We start from the raw sequence: 21,823 nt of genomic DNA, 5'->3' as shown, positions 1-21,823 counted from the left end.
ATGAATGGGCTGTAGATTTATTTTTGTCTATCTTCTTTTCCTAGAAGTTTTTCCTAAAGATTTAGACAGTATACATCTGTTTTACTCCTTTGGTGGTGGCCTGTACGTTGAAAATTGTCTTTCAACCAATTTTATTTAATTATCAATGTTTAAAGCTATTGACATCTGCTACTTTTGTTCCTATTATTTTTTTGTTTCTGTTCTAGATACCTTTTGTTGTTCACTGTCATATATTTTACTTTATTGGTTTTTTAAAAAAATGTTTATTTTGAGAGAGAGAGAGAGAGAGAGAGAGAGCATGTGTGGATGTGACAGGGAAGAGGTGCAGAGAGGGAGGGAGAAAGAGAATCTCAAGCAGGCTCTGTGCTGTCAGTGCAGAGCCGCACGCAGGGCTTGACCTCACAAACCATGAGATCGTGACACAAGCCAAAATCAAGAATTGGACGCTTACCAGACTGAGTGACCCAGCCAGCCAGTATATAAGATATACTGTCAGATTTTTTATAACAGCTTATTCCAGCTTTAAAAAAGTTATTACCCAGATATATTTTTGAGGCACATAAAATGTCTAACTGCTTTTTAAAATAGGTGGAATATTATGATTAAAAATAAAAATAATTATAAAAGTGAAGATGTCTTTTCAGATTATAGTTATACTTTGATACTTACAATTTCTATAGTTTCTAATGTTCTGTCCCTAAGGTGATGGTGGAGGAGGTCATTAAGAGGATATGATCACCAGTTGACCCTCAACCTGGACTCGGGCAATCAGAGGCTCCTTACCCCTTTTCCTGTCCTTGGAAAGTACATTCTGCCCACCATTCCCACTTTAGGGTAAGTTTCAAGTGAAAAAGGACCTCAACTACCACCATTTTGACCTCAAACTTTCTACTTGATTAAGTTCTTTTTCCTAAAATATCTCTTAACTCAGGCAAGGAACCCTGTGAGCAAAGCATCCCTTGATGGGAGAAACTACCCTCTCAAGCAAAGAGGACTGCCCTGAGCCAGCAAGACCCCATGATTAATTCCAGGATAATAATCCACCTGACTTTCACTTCCCATCTGCACTGATCTTTGTCTACAGTTTCTTTATATAGACCTGGAAGAATTTTTGGTGCTTTGGAGACAGTCTTTGAGACATTAGTCCAGTCTTCCCGGTGTTGGCCTCCCTGAAAGAAATTCCTTTCTTGTTTCAGCACCACTGTTCTCTCTGCCTTTGGATTTTGTCAGTGGTGAGTTGCCGAATCTGGTCTGTTTGGGACCCCCAGAGCCAGGTGCTCTTGCACATCTGTGTCCTGGCTATACAAGGACACAATCTCGAGACAACACTGTGTTGTTGAGACCATCTGAACTAAATTATGTGGCTTAACCCAGTTAAGGGCTCTTTTTAAACTTTTAAGATTCTAGCAGGCAGAGGCAGAGATCCATCTGTCTTGTGGCTGCCTAAAACACATCTCACAGGTAAGCTCCCTTGCTTATTAACCTGCTACCTACTGGTCCGGAGTGGCCTCCCTCCCTCTTCTGTCTCTCTTTGCCTTCTCTTTCAGATTTGGAGCGTAGGCAGTTCCAGAGGTTGTAAACAACAGATAATGTATCCAGTCACTCTACCTCTCCCTCCTGCCTGAAAGTCTTTGTTTTAGCTCTGATTTCCCCTTTCTTAATTCATGTATATTAATCCATTTTTGACCATCTTTACATCTTGTATTTTCCCCCTCATAAGGATTCACAAGTAGTATACTTTATGAGACCTGAATTTCTAAAATTTATATCTTTTGCCCTTGAAAAGGAATAGAAAAATGGATCTGACTCCAAGAAAGAAAGCAAAGAGAGAATCAGTGAAACTCAGCATCAGGATGAGGTGCGTTTATTTATATGGCGGTTAAGACTAAGACTAGCAATTTTTTTTTAGGTAGCCTCCACACCCAACGTGGGGCTTGAACTCACAACTGTTTTGTTATGGTTATTGCTCTGAATACGTCCAAGAAATTTCCAGTGTTGTATGTTTATTTAGCGAGGACAAGAACAGAGAGGACAAAGTTATAAGTATACTTCTTGATCCACAGTGGTGAAACGATAGCAAATCAAGTAGGATGGTGGGCAAGCCTTGGGGCATAACAGAGAAAAGGGCAGAGAAATGACCCAGGGTATAATCCCAAGAGAATTGTTCTAGAATGAGACCACCAGATCATTCTGTGATAGTCTGCAACATAGCTCCTCAAAAATGTCACCAATTCATAAACAATTTCCTAGTAAGAATATAAACTCTTGAAATGTCATTAATACTACAAAAAATAGCAAATGTCCCCTGCTCTACTCTTCCTACTCCCAATTTCTGTTTTTCTACAGCCAAATTTTTAACTCTTTTAATTACTTTTTCTGGCCTTTATTGCCACAACCATGTTGTATGTTTATTCTACAAAACATCTACTTGTCTACATGTCATTTTCAAAATATCTAAAGATGAAGACTGACCACTCTTAATGTTTCATTCTAAACCTTCTGCACTCTTTCCTTCCCTTTCTTGTAAAACCATTTAACTAGACTTTTTACAAAGTAGAAGCTCTTATTATGTTCCATGATGACATTTCCTTTGGTGAATATATTCACACCCTCTGTAATTAATAAATATTGTGTATATTTATGACACATGTATATGGATATATTATATTCATATGATATATTTTTATATTATATTTATATAGTACATTTTTTGGAAGGGCATCTGGAATCCTCTGTTGTCCCACTTCAAGGAGGACTTAATTCTACCTTAGCCTATTGCACAGCTGGCTTCCTTGTCCTTTTTTTTTTTTTTTTTTTAATGTTTTTAATGTTTATTTATTTATTTATTTAAAAAAATTTTTTTAACGTTTATTTATTTTTGAGATGGAGAGAGACACAGCATGAACGGGGGAGGGGCAGAGAGAGAGAGAAACACAGAATTGGAAGCAGGCTCCAGGCTCTGAGCCATCAGCCCAGAGCCCGACACGGGGCTCCAACTCGCGGATCGCGAGATCATGACCTGAGCCGAAGTCGGACGCTCAGCTGACTGAGCCACCCAGGCGCCCCAATGTTTATTTATTTTTGAGAGAGAGAGAGACAGAGTGAGAGTGGGTTAGGGGCAGAGAGAGTGGGAGCCACAGAATCCAAAGCAGGCTCCAGGCTCCGAGCTGTCAGCACAGAGCCCGATGTGGGGCTTGAACTCATGAACTGCTGTATTGTGACCTGAGCCTAAGTCAGGCGATTAACCAACTGAGCCACTTGGTGCTCCATGGCCTCCTTGTCCTTCTTTTGCACCACCCCTAGAAGTCCTCTATATTTATTTCTCTTTTCTGTTTGATCCTTTGTTTCCTATATGCTACATCTTGTTCTATGTTGCCATAGAGGTGTCATTGCTTCTAGGACCAACAGAAAACATCAATTTATGACATTTTTTATTTCAATGGTATACCACATGATCATTCTTTGCCTTTTTCCCATCCATATTTTCATTTCCTTCTTTCACAGTATCAATGTTAACTCTCAACAATATTAACCAACTTTTTCATTTGCTCAATCCTACAATACATGTGAGATAGAATCAGAATTTATATGGTTATAACAGATTCAATGCAGTCCTTACCAAAATTCCAGTGGTATTTCTCATAGAAATATAACAAACAATCTTAAAATTTGTATGGTACCACAAAAATCCCTGAATAGCCAAAGCAATATTGAGAGAGAAAAACAAAGCTGGAGGCATTATACCCTCTGATTTCAAACTATACCGCAAAGCTATAGTAATCAAAGCATACAATATCAGTATAAAAACACATTGATCAATGGAACAGAATAGAGATCCCAGAAACAAACCCATACATATCTGGTCAATTCATTTACTGCAGAGGAGGCAAGCATATACAGTAAGAAAAGGACAGACTCTTCAATAAATGTGCGGAGAAAATTGGACAGCTACAAACAAAAGAATGAAACTAGACTATCATCTTATAACATACGCAAAAATTAACTCAGAGTGGATTGAAGGCTTGAATGTCTTGAAACCATAAATCTCCCAGAAGAAAACATAAGCACTGAACTTCTTAACTTCAGTCTTGGCAATGATTTTTTGGACCTAACTACAAAAGCAAAGGCAACAACAACAACAATGACAACAAAACAAAAATAAACACATGAGACTGCATCAAACTAAAAAGCATTTGTCCAGCAAAGAAAACCATTGACAAAATGAAAAAGCAACCTACTGAATGGGAGAAAATACTATAAATTATATACCTAATAAAATGTTAATAGGGGCACCTGGGTGGCTCAGTCAGTTGAGCCTCTGACTTCGGCTCAGGTCATGATCTCACAGCTTGTGAGTTTGAGCCCCGCATTGGGTTCTGTGCTGACAGCTTGAAGCCTGGAGCCTGCTTCAGATCCTGTGGCTCCCTCTCTCTCTGCCCCTAACCCACTCACATTCTGTCTCTGTCTCTCTCAAAAATAAATAAACATTAAAAAAAATTTTAAAAAAGTTAATATCCAAAATATATAAGGGATACATACAACTCAGTAGCGAAAAATCAAACAATCAAAAATGGGCAAAGGACCTGAACAGACATTTTCCAAAGAAGACATTGAGATGGCCAACAGGCATAAGAAAAGTTACTTAATATCACTAATCATTAGGGGAATGCAAAAGAAAACCACAATGCAATACCACTTCATACCTATTAGAATGGCTATTATAAAAAGAAAAGAATAAAAGAAAAGAAAAGAAAAGAGAGGTGTTGGGTAGGATATGGAGTAAAGGGGACCTTAGTGCACTGCTGGTAGGAATGTAAATTGGTGTAGCCACTATGGAAAACAGTATGGACTTTCCTAAAAAAATAAAAATAGAAATATAACTGCCTTATAATCCAATAATTCCAGTACTAGATATTTATCTGGAGAAACAAAAACACTAATTTGAAAAGATATATGCACCCCCACTAAAGCATTATTTACAATAGCCAAGATATGGAAACAACTTAAATAACCATCACTCAATGAATGAGTAAAGAAGATGTGAGATACACACACACACACACACACACACACACACACACACACAATATGGAATACTACTCGGCCTGAAAAAAATAAAATCTTGTCAGTTTGACAACATGGATGGATCTTGATGGAATTATGCTAATAAATCAGAAAAAGAAAATACTGTGTGATTTCACTAACTTGTGGAATAAAAAACCCAAAATAAGTGAACAAATAAAACAAAGCAAAACTCATAAATACAAAGAACAGAACAGTGTTTTCTAGTAGAGAAGAAGTTTGAGGATGGATGAAATGGGTTAAGATGTACAAATGTCCAATTATAAAATAAATAAGTCATGGAGATATAATGTACAGTAGAGTGACTATAACAGTAATAATGTAGTACAGACTTGAAAGTTGCCAAGAGAGTACATTTTAAAAGTTTTCATCACAAGAAAAAAAATTTGTAATTTTATATGGTGACAGATGGTAACTAGACTTATTGTGGTGATCATTTAGTAGTGTATATAAATATAGAGTCATTATATTGTGCACCTGAAACTAAATGATATTAGATGCAATTATACCTCAATAAAACCAAAACCCAAACAAACAAAATAATTGATACAGTTATGAAAAATATACTTACCAAAATGCCTTTAATATTTGATTTTATTTCTTTTTTTAAATACAGATTGTGGATATATAAAGTATTCTATTAAAAGTTATGTTGGTTAGGTCTCCCCATACCATTTCAGTATGATTATATAATTCATTTGGGTTCATTTGTTTTTGATTACATAAGGTTTTAGTTTTTTTTCTTTTATTTTAGTATTTAAATATGGAGAATATTAATGTGCTTCTAAAACCAAACTACCAAACCAAAATGTAAACCAGGCATATATTACTCTCAGCCATGTATCTTTCTTGGGTCCTGCTCCCCTGAACTCCTTGCCAGTAACCAATTTCATTTTCTGTCATCTTTCCTGTTTCTTTTTGCAAAGGTGAGCAATATGCCCACACGCAAACATAGAGTATATCATATACTGATTCGCACTTTGCTTTTTTAATTAATGTATCCTAAAAATCACCCCATATCTATTCTTAGAAGTGTTCCCCATCCTTTTTACAGCCATGTAGTCTGCCACTATGTGGATGTACTTTAGTAGACCAATCCCTCTGGGCATTTAGATGGTTTGCAATTGTTTTTATTTAAAAACATTTCCTTAATTTATTTTTGATAGAAAGAGAGACAGATCATGAGTGGGGGAGGGCAGAGAGAGCGGGAGACACAGAATCCGAAGCAGGCTCCAGGCTCTGAGCTGTCAGCACACAGCCCAACATGGGGCTCAAACCTAGAAACTGCAAGATAATGACCTGAGCCGAAGTCCGGTGTTTAAACGACTGAGACACTCACCTAGGCATGCCAGATGGTTTCCAATATTTTGTCATTACAAATAATGCGTGACATATATCTTCATACTGTTTTAAACATATCTTCCTAGAAGTGGGATTTCTGGTACAGAACATAAATGCATATATTTTTGTTAGATATTGCCAAATTCTCCAGAAGACTTATACAATCTTGCACTCCAGTAGCAAGGCATGAGAGTGTCTATTTCCCCTAGCCTTGCCAACAGAGTTCATTATTAAGCTTTTGAGTTTTTACCAATCTATCATGAGAAATGGTAACTTAGTGAGATTCTAATATAAATCTCTTTATTATAAATAACATTATAAGTAAGTCTTTATTATAAATAATTGGACACCATTCCATGTGTTTAAGGATTGCATGATTTTTGTGAATTTATCTATATTCATGTCTTTTGTCACTTTTTCTATAGAATTTTGATATTTTTTACCTAGCTTAAAAAATACTTTTTTATATGCTAGTTATATTATCTCTTTACCTGTTGATATGTGTTGCACAAAATTTCTGTATTTGTTGTTTTGTTTTTTTTTAATTTGATAACTTCCACTATGTCTTTTATGGAAATTATTCTATTGTCTATCAGACAATTTTGACAAATTTTACTTTTCTAATGATTTATTAATTATCAATTTTATCTGTTTTCCATTTTTATGCAAGTGTGAAAAATTGGTTTCTGATTATCTTATATTACATATGTATATATAATATAACATACATGTTAATATAATATACATGTATAATGTAATATACATTTCTTCTATCAATAGTTATGTCTTCCATGTAATTTCTTCTTTTTAAAACATATTCATTTAGCTAGTATTTTGTCTATTTTGTTGATTTTTTTTTTTTTAATTTTTTTTTTTAACGTTTATTTATTTTTGAGACAGAGAGAGACAGAGCATGAATGGGGGAGGGTCAGAGAGAGGGAGACACAGAATCCGAAATAGGCTCCGGGCTCTGAGCTGTCAGCACAGGGGCCCGATGCGGGGCTCGAACTCACGGACCGCGAGATCGTGACCTGAGCCGAAGTCGGCGCTCAACCGACTGAGCCACCCAGGCGCCCCTTGTTGATTTTTTTAAGAGTAGGTAGGAGTTGGATTTAATTTAATAGACTCTTTTCCCTACGTAATCTTCATTATGCTTATTTTGGCTTATTTTTGTTTGAATTTTTTTTAAGTTGAGAATTTAATTTATTTAATTTTTATCTATCTTTCTATTGCTATGGAGTAAGAATCAGCATTTTTTGGTAAAGGTCTTATAAATATTATAAATTATAGGTTTTGTGAGCTATATAATCTCTGTCACAACTATCCAACTCTGTAGTTGCAGTGAAAAGCAGCAATAAGATATGCATAAATAAATAAACTTGGCTGTTGTTGCAAGTCATACAAAACAGGCATTGAGCTAGACCTGCCCTGGGGACTTTAGTTTTCTGACCCGTGGTATAGATGTTTAAGACTGAATTTTCTCCTGATCATTACTTTAAATATATCCCACAGATTCTACTATGTATTGTTTTTTCTTTTTTCAGAGATTTTGTTACTTTTGGTTGCATTTCCTCTTCCACCCAAGAGTTATTTAAGAGAAGGTTTTTTTTTTTTTTTATTTCCATGTGCAATTTCTTTTACTTTCAAGTTGTTTTGCATTGTGATTGGAGTGTTGTTGTAATTGATTCTGATATGGAAAATACTGATGCTTCCTTTGTGATCTCTTATATGGTTTATTTTTGTGAATATTCCACATGCATTTGAATTTTTTTTAAATGTTTATTTACTCTTGAGACAGAGTCAGAGCGTGAACAGGGGAGGGGCAGAGAGAGACACACATACAGAATCTGAAACAGGTTCCAGGCTCTGAGCTGTCAGCACAGAGCCCGACGCGGGGCTCAAACTCACAAACCATCAGATCATGACCTGAGCCAAAGTTGGATGCTTAACCGACTGAGCCATCCAGGTGCCCCATTCCACATGCATTTGAGAAGAAAACATATTCCTGTGTGGTGTTTGATATATCCCTATAAATTCTATGCTGTGGATTATGTTATTTAGATTTTCTCTGGTCCAAATTTTAAATTTTGATTTGCCTTGAACCAAAAATAATGTGTTAAAGTCTCTTGGTTTTAATGTTTCTATTTCATCTTGTACCTTTTGTGATTTGTGTTCACTAAATGCTTACTGTATTATTTGGGGCATAGCTGTAACTTTTATTTCCTCATTGTGAATTATGGCTTCTAGCATTTTAAAATGCCCTTTTTTCGTTCTCATGTAATGTTTTTTGGCTTGAATTTTACTTTGATAACAGAAACACAAACCCTGCTTCCTTATTGTTCCCATTTGCCTAGTATGTCTTTGCCTTGGCCTTAATGGTCCACACTTTTCAGTTACCATTTTAAGTGTGCATTTTGTACACAGCAAAGAGTTGGGTTTGCTCTATGAGCCAACTGGAAAATCTTTCCCTTTAGTACATAAGTGAAGCCTGGTCATATTTATTGTTATGATTAATACGTCACTTTTATAATAGTATTTTATGATTGCTGTGTCTAGTGTATTGTATTTACTGCACCTCTTTCTGTATTTATTGAGTCTTCCTTCCTTTGTTTAACATTTCTTTTGATATCGAGGGAGTTTTGTCTTATGTTTTATTCATGTATACCCATTCATGTATACCCTTTATAATGCCTTTAATCACCTTATTTCCTACTTAATATTTCCCTCTGCTGTTTGTGAAATGTAAATGGTATTCTTTGCCTGCTGTCTATTACATTTACACCAGTAAATGCTCTTATTCCACTTTTTCCTCTCTAGTTTCTCCTTCTGTTTATTAGTTGCATTCCTTCTATTTTGTCAGAATAGATGATGTTTACATACTATTTTCCCTCACGTACCTAAACCTACACTGAACCCTGCATTAGTTCTGCACTTAAGTATATTAAGTGCTCATCTTTTCTCCTTTTGTGGAAACTTCCCAGTCATTTTTATTCTCCAGTAAGCTCATCTTATAGAAGCCACATGAAGAGCTCATGGTTACACTGTAAATTGAGTTCCTTCTGATTCAAAGTTGTGTCTTTTAATAGGCTTGATGCTTGAAGGATTGTTTGGTTAGATATAACATCCGTGGCTCACACTTTTAGATTTTTTGAAATGCTGCTGCACTGCAGCCTTGCTTTTGAAAAGTCTGGCACCAGTGTATTTTTTTTTTATTTTTATAATTTAATGTTTTTGTCCAGGAATCCTGATCATTTTGTTTTTGTTTTTAGAGACTAATGGTTTTACTAAGATACTTTTGAGAATTTATTGTTCTGGGTCCATTTTCCCAGGTACACAAGGGGGCCTTTCAGTATGTAAATTTAGTTGCGTTTTGAAAGCTTTGTTAGATTACAGTTTTAAATATTACTGCTGTTAGATTGCTTTTCTTTTCTTCTGAAACTCTAGTTGTATGCACGCTGGGCCTTCTTAGATTGCCTTCTGTTTCATTTACCATCTCTTTAATCATTTTTATTTCTTTACCTCATTTTATTTTCTTGATTGTTTTTCTTCCTTTCTTCAATGGGCCTTATTAAATTTTCATGTGAATTTATTATCCTTGAGCACTTTGTAACTTATTCTTTTTTTAAAGAAATGGTTTATTTCTTTGTGAAATTCCTTTTTTGAGCTAACTAAGCTCTTGTTTTCCTTCTGTGAGAATTTTGTTGTTATTTGGGAAACCATTTCTGTTTTTAATTTTTAAATTTTTGATCATTATTTTTTTAGAAAATACCTTTAAATTCTCATTTAAGGACTGAAAATTCAGATTCAAGTGTTGTGTTGCAGTTTTCTCCAGTGGTGTGTGTGTGTGTGTGTGTGTGTATTTGAGGAGAATTTTCTCAACTGAAATCTTTGATTCACAGTTGGTATTTTTCTCTTTCAATAGCTATGTATGAAATTTTACTTTTCTCTATTTCTGAACATCCAATGGATAAGATGCCTGAATTGAAAGTTACCTCTTTCAGTGTATCAAAATCTTATTAAAGGATACTATTGTCACATGTGGCTTTATACGCCTTCCTGTTGCTCTGATGTTTTGGGGGTAAGTCGTGAAGAAATTGACATTCAGGCAATCACTATTATCCTCCATACATGAAGTTTTACCTATACAGGTGTTTCCAAATTGAAACTATATTAGAAAATACATAGCTAAGTCTCCATATGTACTGTCCTAGTGAGACAAGCCTCCCAGGTTTACATTCTTCTGAAAATTTCCATTTCTTTGTAGCATGCCAATATCGTTTTATTCTCCTAGGAATGCATCTTTCTCTGAAAAGGTTAGTATGTTTCAAGAAAATTCTTTTAAATGTGTATTTATTTTTGAGAGAGAGGGAGAGAGAGAGCCGGTGGGGGAGGGGCGGAGAAAGAGGGAGCCAGAGGATCTGAAGTGGGTTCTGTGCTGACAGCAGAGAGCCTGACACAGGGCTCGAATTCACGAACCGCAAAATCATGACCTGAGCAGAAGCTGGATGCTTAAGAAACTGAGCCACCCAGGTGCCCCTCAAGAAATGTTTTTTATAAATTGATAACAGAAATAAATTAACGGTCTCCCTTGACTCAATCTTGTGATCATGCTGCTAAATCTGGTCTGTTTATGGTTTAATTGAGTAGCTTTCCAGCTCTTCCTTTCTTCCCTTTGGTGTGAAGCTTATGTTTACTCTAACTTTAGGGAAATTTAGTCTGTGTAGGGGCCTGAAAGTTTGGATACATATCCAGAAATTATGGGGCTCTTTTAATTATTTGAAGGGATTAGGAAATGACCACCACTAGGAAGTGAAACACTGGAGTTGTTTCATAGAAAAATGTCAGAAAGATTTTCTTCGATGTACTGTATCAATGGGGTACTGATTCTCAGGAGCCCACCAACTTCCCAAGAAGTAAAACCAGGCAGCCTGCTCTGGAGAGTCCAGATGGACAACTCTACAAGACATTGTATCCAGAGGGAGCTGTCAGTCTGGACTCTGTGAGTGCTCACCAACAGTGTTCACTGATCATTTGTATGGCTTGTCATAGGGGTGCCTGAGTGGCTCAGTCGGTTGAGCGTCCGACTTCAGCTTAGATCGTGATCTCGCGGTTTGCCGGTTCCAGCCCCACGTCGGGCTCTGTGCTGACGGCTCAGAGCCTGGAGCCTGCTTTGGATTCTGTGTCTCCTGCTCTTTCTGCCCCTCCCCCATTCATGCTCTGTCTATCAAAAATAAATAAAATGTTAAAAAAATGTATATGGCCTGTCATGGATATTAAAAAAAAAGAATCACGTGTCACAATTTTTATTAATTAGTATAAAATATTTGTTGAGCACATACCATGTGCCATGGACCATGCTAGTACTGGGAAGATAGTAGTAAATAAGACAGCCAACGTTCTTGTCCTCATGGAGCCTACATTCTACAGGGAGAGAAAGAAGATACACAGACAAACATTAAAATACCAAATATTATTTCTCACAGTGAAGTGCTATGAAGGAAAAATAATAGTGTGATATGACAGAGAATCTGAATTAGGGGATACATGTTGGGAATGTTACAGGAGTCTGTTGTGAGAGGTGACACTTAAGATTAGACTTGAAAAACCATAGAAAGCCAATCATATGGAGAACTAGGAGAGGAGTATTAGAAAAAAAGCAGGGATCATTTCTATAGTTTGTTACTAGAGAAGTTTCTCTGAATGTAGAGTGCCTGAAACCATGGGGGGGGGGGGGGTGCAGTGTTCTCTCCTGAGCGTGAGGTTGGCTGTAGGTGTTGTTCCTCCCACCGTCTATTGCCATTGATGATTGTTCTTGTCCTCTGTGGGAATAAGAGGGAGAGGATGCAGTTTGGGTGGAAAAGAAAGAAAGAAAGGAACAACAAACTGAGTTTGGTTTGAGATGAGGCCAGAGAAATAGGGAGGAACCAGACCATTTATAATGGGAAAGTTGGACATTCAAACTCTAATGCAAGGTCTCTGTAAAGTATCTGATGGGCACGTGATCTAAACTGATTCCTGTTTTTAAATGATTACTCTGGATGATTTGACAAATAGCTGGGAATGGAAGGTGAGAGACGAATGATCAGGTTACTGCACTAGTCGTAGAAGAAGGGAATGGTAGCTTCAGTCAGAGTGGCAGCACTGTGATACATTAGAATATGATCCGGAGGATAGTTAATGGATATTAATCAATAGAGGGGCACCTTGGTGGCTCAGTTGGTTTAGTGTCAAACTTCGGCTCACGTCATGATCTCATGATTCCTGAGTTCGTGTCAGGCTATGTGCTGTCAGTGCAGAGCCTGCTTTGGATCCTCTGTCCCCCTCTCACTCTGCCCCTCTCCCACTTGGATTCTCTCAAAAATAAATAAACATTTTTTTAAAAAAGAAGTTATTAAATAAGTTAAATCAGTTAGTGAGGGAAAGGGGAGAATGGAGGATGACTTCTACGTTTTGGAACTGATCATCTGATTGAATGTTGGGAAAAGAATCTAAACAAATTGGCATTTAATGTTGCAGCATTTGTTGCTGATACACTGTAGCGTGGTCACAGAAGGAGAAAGGAGGAATGAGAAAAAGCTAAACAGGGGATCAGTGGGAAGTTTCCATTTTTTTCTGTTGCACCTGCTCAAATTTACAGTTGAATTTCACCGTGTCATCAGGATTCAGCTGATGGCCCAGGGGCAGTTGCTACTGCTGTAACATGCCCAGTCACCTCATCACCAAGTCTTCTCTGAGAAGTAACAGGTAAGATGAGACTTGAAAAATCATAGAAATCTCATCACAGAAGAACCAAGAAAAGAACCTTTTAGAAAAAAGGAACAGCACTGAGTTTGGCATTCGAGGTCAGTCAAGGCCAATGTGGGCTGGGGCATAGTGAGCAAAAAGCTGAGTGGTTTAAGGTGAAGTCAGACAGGTAGGCAGGAGCCAGACCATTTGTAATGGAAAAAGAGTTGGACATTCAAAATTGCAATGCGAGGCCATTATGGAATTTTAAATGTGGGGAGGACTATGACAGGAGGGGACTCAGAGTGAGAGGCCATCCCAGAATGGAGTAATCCTGTGTCCACAACCTTGGATTTTCCTTTCAATTCTGTTGACCTCTGCAAGCATCCTTTCCAAAGAATTGTGCAACACATGATGGGGCGCCTGGGTGGCTCAGTTGGTTGAGAGTCTGACTTCAGCTCAGGTCACGATCTCGCGGTCCGTGAGTTCGAGCCCCGCGTCGGGCTCTGGGCTGATGGCTCAGAGCCTGGAGCCTGCTTCCGATTCTGTGTCTCCCTCTCTCTCTGCCCCTCCCCCGTTCATGCTCTGTCTCTCTCTGTCCCAAAAATAAATAAACGTAAAAAAAAAAAAATTAAAAAAAAAAAAAAAGAATTGTGCAACACATGAAAAACTCCAGGCTTTCCTATCATTTTCAAGCCTACACTCTAAATGAACCACTCTTTTTCCTTTTGTAGACAACCTGCCCTATGTCCTATTTCTTTGAGTTCATTCTAGAAATTTGCTCAACAGAGGGCTTCTTGGGAGTGTAAGAACTACCCACTTAGGGGCGCCTGGATGGCTCAGTCCATTGAGCGTCTGACTTTGGCTCAGGTCATGATCTTGCGGTCTGTGAGTTCGAGCCCTACGTCGGGCTCTGTGCTGCTGACAGCTCAGGGCCTGGAGCCTGCTTCAGAGTCTGTGTTTCCCTCTCTCTCTGCCCCTCCCCCACTCATGCTATGTCTCTCTCTGTCAAAAATAAATAAACATTAAAAAAATAATAAAAAAAAAGAACTACCCACTTAACCTAGATTGACTAATAAAGTTGTAAACAGCAGTAGAAGCATAGAAAATATTCAGGCATTCAGGTCAACTGGAAAGGGGGGTGAACAGTTCCTAGTCATGTATACATGATTGGCATAAATTTTAAAAAATATATATCAACTTTCTTCAGGTAGGCAACCAGCTGGAGAGGAATCCAGGCTTTGAGCCAATTTTATTGCAATGTCAAATGGTACAGATTTTTGGAAAAATGAATGACTATGTCCACATAAAGGTTAAAGTAAACTTTCTTTTAAGTAGTGCTTCCAATTTGATAATTGGATAGCAGCAGAAAGCTCAGACTTATTGGCAGTAGGTAATACTTCATTCTTAAACTGTACTCTGTTTTCCTTATGTGCTGTTTGTGCTGCATGTTCCTCCTACTATTACTGAACACCCAAAGGAAGGGCAGGACTAATGGAATGGCATTTCTGACCCCTTTTCTTCAGAAACAAGCAAGAATTCAGAGTCCCAAAATTTGAATTTTACATATTCTCTAGTTGTCCAGATGGATTTATAATTTTCCATGTTTTTATCAGCAAATTGCCATATTTCTTCATAATGAAGCTTCAAGTTTATATCTCATTAAGGTAAAAAGTGATATATTCTTTTCCTTGCTTTTTATTTGTAATCAAGAGAGATATGCCAACAAATGCATACAATAAAATGTAATAGAATGATAAGTTTATGTGTAAAGTGTAGAAGTGCAGAAGTGGCCGTGACTGTATGTTGTTATAAGAGAAAAATTTGAGTTTCACAAAATAAATACCAGCTAACAGTGTTTTAGAGGATAAACAAGAGTTTGCCTGGTTGCAAGCAGGTGGGGAAGAGGGAAGAATAGATCCCAGGTTGAGAGAACAAGTGTGAAGACAGAGTCAAGCAAAAAGCATGGCATTATGGGTGCTCTTTCTGGGGGTTCTTTTTCACAGGCAACAAAGATTTATTGAGTACCTATCATGCCCCATGGACAGGTTGTTTTACTAAGTAAGCACACAGAAGTGAACAAAAGAGTCAGTTTAAACCACAGTGGAGCTTAAATTCTAAAGGGAAGATAAGGTGGCCATATTCTATAAGACAGTCAAAAAATCAAATGAGTACAAAAAATATGTAGCACAGTAGCTGATGAAAAGCATCATGGAGAAATATGGAGGAAGTTAAGGAAATGGGAGTTTTGAGGTGGGGGCATATTGATTTTAAGTGAGATGATCAAGGGTAGGCTGATTGCGAAGATAACATTTTAATAAAAATCTGAAAAAGAGTTCACGCTGGAATTGAGGAAGAGTGTTTCAGGAAGGGAGGCCAGCAAGTATAAAAGCCCTATGATTAGAGTGTACCTCATATAAGGAATAGCAATAAGGCCAATGTAGTTTCCAATCTGTTTTTGGTCCTCTTTATGTTTATGCTTTAATCATAATCAAATCTCAATTATTGAGCATGCCTTGCTATTTTACATTATATCTTTCACACTTTTTTCTAACTAGGAACATTGTCTTCAGTTCTCGATGCTGACAATTCTTCCTGTAACAATATAGCTAGGTATCATCTCTATTTCCTTTTTCTCTCTCAGATATATTAAGGTTCTGTTTTCATAATGTTCCTTTGTAACTTATAAGAAGGTAATTATTTCAGTTTTGGACATTTTGAGTTTGATATGATTTTGAATAATTGAAGAACAGAAATTAATTAGTAAATTAATAATATCACACAATAATTTGCTAATTTCTGGGTAGATTTCTTTCCAACTATTATCTCTTCTAATTTGTCATACATTTATATAATGAGCATGTATGATTTATTAAATTGTGTTCAGTCATCCAGGAAACATTATAGGGTGAAGATTTGTGTGTATATAATTTATTTGGGAAAATACCCATCATGGACAAATTTTCCTTTTTGCCCTTGAGCATAACTATAATAGCAGTTTTAAAATCTTAGTCTCCTAACTGTAATATCTGCCTTAACTCTGAAGTATGAATCTCACTTTGTTTTTTTTTGTTTTGTTTTTGGTTTTGTTTTTCTTTTTGAGAGGCAGGCAGTGGCAGGGGGAGGCAGGTAGGTATAGTAATTTTAGATTATATCCTGGAAATTGTGATGAGACATTAAACAATTTTTTTATGTTTATTTATTTATTTTGAGAGAGACAGAGACAGTGCGAGTGGGGGAGGGGCAGAGAGAGAGGGAGAGAGAGAGAATCCCAAGTAGGCTCCACACTGTCAGTGCAGAGCGCGACGCGGGGGTTGAACTCATGAAACCTGGAGATCATGACCTGCATCGTATACTTAACCAACTGGGCTACCCAGGTGCCCCGTGATTATACATTTAGTGATTTTTGGATTCTGTTGTGTCTTTTTGAAGAGCATGAATATGTTTCACTTTTTTGTTTATGTTTTATTTATTTTTGAGAAGCAGCATGAGCGGGGGAGGCACAGAGAGAGGGGTGGGGGACAGAGGATCTGAAGCAGGCTTTGCAGGGATAGCAGAAAGCATGATGAGGGGCTCAAACTCATGAACTGTGATATCATGAACTGAGCCAAATCAGATGCTCAACACACTGAGCCACCCTCTTTGTTTGTTTATAAGGCAGTTAGCTAGGATGTCCTCCAATTCTGAATTCTCTCTCCTCTGTGCAGTTGAAATCTTTGCTAAATTCTCATCCTAGTTTCCTGTGGCTGCTGTAACCAACTACCACCACAACAAAACAATTGCATTTATCCTCTCACTTAAATCCACAAAAAGTCTTAAAACAATAAATAATATTCTCTCACAACTGTAGAATCCAAAATATCTAAACTAGCATCACTGGGCCCAAATCAAGGTGGCCCAGCATGGCTACACTCCCTCCAGTGGCTCTAGGGAGAATCCATTCCTTCCTTCCTCCAGATTCTGGTGGCTGCGGGGGTTCCTTGGCATATGGCTGCATCACTCTAATTTTCAAGGCCAGCATCCTCAAATCTCTCTCGGCTCTGTCTTCATTCACATCACCATCTGCTTTGTGTATAGTAAAATCGCTCTTTGTCTGCCTCTTACAAGGATACATGTGATCGCATTTAGGATCTGGTTGGATAATCCAGGATAATCTCAGGATCTCAAGATCCTTAATCACTTCTGCAGAGACTTTGCCATATAAGGTAACATTCACAGGTTCCAGAGAGTCAGGGGTCATTGTTCATCCTACTACAATTCTTTAAACTTTATCTATACTGTTTGGAATCTATCCTGTGTATATATAGTTTAGGAGTCAGCTTAAAATCTGAGTACAGGGGACATGTACCAGAGATGCAAAAATTGGCATTATAAACAAAGCCTCAACATATCACTAAAAGTTGAAATCTTTTTAGAGTATTTTTCTGACAAAGATAAAATCAAACTGAGATTTTGAAACAGAAAGATAAGTAGAAAACCTTAAGTGGCTATCAATGAAATGATGTACTTCTAAATTATCATTGGGCTAAAAAAGAAAAGCAGAGATTAGAAATTATTTAAACGGACTGATAATAAAGATAAGACATAGTAAAACTTGTTAGATACACTAAAGCAGTGCTTAGAGAAAACAGTGTAGCCTTAAAGGCGATATTAAAAAAGATGAAATGCTGAAATATTAGTGGCATCAATTCCCACTTCAAGAATAGAGACAAGGAACAAAGCAAAACTAAGTAAGAGGAAGGAAATAATGGAGATTAGAGCGGAAATCAATAAAATAGAAGACATATACACAATACAGAAAAATTAAAAAGCCAAAATTAATATTTGAAACGATTAACAATATTTCTAAACACTGGAAAACTAACAAGGGGAAAACTGCATAATTTATCAACATAGAAAATTAAAATTGGAAAAAAAAGAAAATGATAATTGGATTATAAATACAGATCCAATATATATTAAACACACACAAAAAAAGGATTTTATGAACAACTTTAGTCCAATAAATTTGAAAATTTTGGTGAAGTGGAAAATCCTTTCCTCTGTATCTTTCCCCTTGCTTCTTTTGGTTTTGGGGGATAGGAGGAATATTTGGGTAGATGACCTTTTATAAAGATGCTGATACCATATTATTAGCAAATAGTTTTGCATCACTCTGCTGTGACACGTTATAGCATAGCAACTGAGAATTCTGTCCCTACCCTCTCAGCTATTTTCTAGTTCAGAGTGGAACAAAGGTCTTCTGTTGTCTCATCCCATGTCCACTCCAGATGTGAAGGTATGCATCATTTCAAGGACATACTCAGTAAATGAAATTTTCAGTGTTAGTGGCTGTTAGGAGAGAAGGAAAAGGACATGTTAATTAAGGTTGACAGTGGAGTTCACTAATAATAACTGACTGCTTACTCTCCGTGAATAATAGAGACCAAGCTACAATTTAACAATTGAATTGAGCATCGTCCTTCCCCATGAGTTTCAGGAGGTGAAATAAATTGGAGGACATATTGGCTGACTAAGGGGTAACATGCCTTTTTGTTATATCACACATTGGTTCCTATTATGCAAATGAGGCAATTTTAAGGAGACACAGTGGATTCTCCTGTGAAACAACGGAATCTGTGTGAAGATATCCTTGCAAATATCGGCATGTGGCTTTCTATAAATCTGCCCTTTTGGTGCACAGCAGTCATTGACAAAACAAAAGGAATTCTAATCTTACTGTTAATCTCCAAAAATACTGCAGTAGCCCGGGGCTAAGTAGCAAGCTGCTGCTGTGGACTGTATTTCCAGTATGCAGTATTTGAAAACTATCTTCTCAGCCTCTTCTGCCAGCCACATGGTACAGTGTGTGTGTGTGTGTGTGTGTGTGTGTGTGTGCGCGTGTGTGTGGCTGCGCGTGTGTGTGCATCGCTTTGCAATCATTCCCTATTGGCTATGTGAAAGCTAGGTCAGTGGGCTGATGTGATCTTCTTTGAGACGCTGCATACTGGGTTTAGCATGACTCTCTTCATACTAGTGGGCAGACTCTGCTGTCTTTCTGCTGTGTTAGTTTGAAATTTCTATTGGAAAAGCCCCTTTTTTCTCATTCTCCCCCTTCTTTGCTACAACAGGCTATGCTAGCAACTGTTCTGGGAAGCTTCGGAGTGAGGAAATGGTGGGTGGAGCAGAAGAGAAAGAAAAGGAATACATGCTGTGGAACACTGTACTGCTGCTATAGTTTCCTTTCCTCTCACCAAGATTTAATCACTGGTTGGAGGAAATTGGAATGTTTCAAGAAAGAGGGCCAATGCCGGGTGGAAGAAGGAGGGGATGGATGGCAGGAGAATTCAATAACAGGGCCAAGGGAAGTTTAGCAATGTAATATCCAATAAATTGTGCCGTGGAACTCTGCGAGTGATTAGGGAATCAGAGTCAGCCAGAGAGCCAGGCAAAATGTTCCTACTGTTTCTTATAGAGATTTGCAAATAGGTTCTATCCCAGGCTGTCAGTGGGGATTCAGACTGATGTTTCTGCGGTTCTCTTTTTCCTCACTTTAGGGACAGTATGTGCTGCAGGCAATCTGCCTAGCTAGCCACCCATTTTCATCAGCTTTCTTTATACCTGAACACCAGCCCCAATTATTCTGATCCCAGTCTTCTGAGGCAGACCCCAAACTTACAAGCAAACTTAGTCTCAGCTACTTATTATGTCCTGCTTAATTTCCACTTAAAGTGGCATGCTTTCATATAGTTTTATAGATGCTGGAAGATGGGTACACTGTTGGGTCAGAATTTTTTGAAAATTTCAAAAGGATGGGTGGTTCGGGGAGGAAAAAGGGCAAGAACTCTGGTGGAAGATATACCAAAGTTATTGTTCGTCATGCTGGTAAAAATAATGAAGGAGTCGCCCTAAGATCTGGGTTCTAGACTCACATTTGCTTCTGAGTAGGTACAATACCCTGAGCAAATTATAATAGATTGTCTCCTTCACAGACTAATGGTGGAAATTGATAGTTTCTGAACTTCTTTAAACTCTCACATTTTATAAAGCATATATTCATCTGTAAGTATATATTATCTCCTATATACCAAGCATTAAATACATAACTATTTTTTAATTACCTTTACTTTCAAAGGAATACGTTTCCTTGGCTACTTTCATTTCCTGAGTTGTGAAGTGGAGCTGATAATGATTCTTCTGCTTACTTAAGAAAAAAAAAAGGGGGGGGGGTGGAGTTTATCTGAAAGTGATCTGAAAAGTGTAAAATGTGCTGTAGCAGATACTTTTGATATATTCATATACGTAAGAACATACTTATTCCAGGAACAGAGGGGGAGGTGTTGCTCTCTGAGATAACAAGCAATCACCTGGAGATAGTTTGTTTTATTTGAAAATATAAGAGAGGCCTGATGCCCAGATAGAAATTTTAATTATTTTAATACTGTTCCCAAATTGTGTGTGTGCACACACACATACGCACACCTAGAGAGCTGTAATTATATCAGTAAATATACAGAGTAACACTATATATTTAAAAAATAAATATGCTCCATGAGAGCTTGCCTACCTTATTCACCACTATATTTGTGATAGCAATATTTGTTGAAGAAAGGAATGAATTAAGGAATGAGAGAATGAGGATAGCAGAGATTTCTTTAGTATTCTTTTCACTTCCAATTTCAACTCTTGTGCTAAACCCAATGTTCAGTTTCTTTCCTTGATATTTCACCTTCTCCTCGCTGCTTAAATTTAGGGGAAGGTCTGCTAGAGTTCATCGCTACTCAAAATGATTTAGGTTTAGGAATTGAAAGATGTTAGTGCTGAAAATACATATGCCTGGGGCATCTGGGTGGCTCAGTTGGTTAAGTGTTAGACTCTTGATTTCAGCTCAGGTCAAGATCTCACAGTTTGGTGAGTTACAGCCCCACTTCAGTCTCTGCCTTGACCCTGTGCAGCCTGCTTGGGACTCTTTCTCTCTCTCTCTGCCCTTTCCCTGCTTGCTCTCTCTCTGTCTCCCTCAAAATAAATAAATTAACTTAAAAATATTAAAAAAGGAAATTACATATTCCTTACTACAATATTTTACTATCTTTATTGCTTCCTGTTCAATGTATTATTTTTCTTTAGTTCCCTGGCACCTAACACAGGGTGTGGCACAGAATAAGTGCTCAGTAAATGCACTAAGAAATGAATGATTGGTCCAATTCAATGGAACAATTGGTGTGGGTCCCTGGGGTGGAAACACAAACTAATGGGCATATTATGTGGAAACATGGCTGAAAGGTTTTGAAATTTCCCATTGCATTTTTAGTTATTCCCAATCAGTGGTAAGTTAAGGTCCCAGCATAAAAGCCATATCTATTGTTCTCTGTAAATTATCTCTAGGGTCCTTTCCCACTTCCAAGTACATTAATGTGAATCATCTGGTTTTATGAAGAGAACATTTTATGAAGAGTCTCGCCTAATAGTGATAACAACCATAAGCACTAAGCTAAGAGCCTACACTTATTTAGCATTTAATAACAATGCTATCTTCTCTCACAGTTGTCCAGTGGGCTGTGTTATGCTCAGCACAAGTTAAGACAGCTACTTAATTTAGGTGGATGAAGAACTTGGCTATTTGCAAAAAGGAGGGAGGCTGGAAGTGAGACGATTGTTTTCTAATATGGCACTAAAACAAGACACCTCCCTTCCCCCA

General features: G+C 37.5%; 1 non-coding gene across 1 annotated transcript; it reads left to right on the top strand.

Annotated features, from left to right (window-relative positions):
• The first annotated feature begins 12,069 nt into the window (after nucleotides 1-12,069).
• LOC128775110 (small nucleolar RNA U3) lies at nucleotides 12,070-12,280 on the top strand. The gene has a single exon (XR_008419770.1). It is a non-coding gene; the product is annotated as a small nucleolar RNA U3 (small nucleolar RNA).
• The last annotated feature ends 9,543 nt before the right edge of the window (nucleotides 12,281-21,823 follow it).

The sequence above is a fragment of the Panthera pardus genome, unplaced genomic scaffold (genome assembly GCF_024362965.1).
Source record: "Panthera pardus isolate Hobbes unplaced genomic scaffold, ASM2436296v1 HiC_scaffold_6, whole genome shotgun sequence".
Taxonomy (NCBI): domain Eukaryota; kingdom Metazoa; phylum Chordata; class Mammalia; order Carnivora; family Felidae; genus Panthera; species Panthera pardus.
This window is presented reverse-complemented; position numbering and strand designations above follow the sequence as displayed.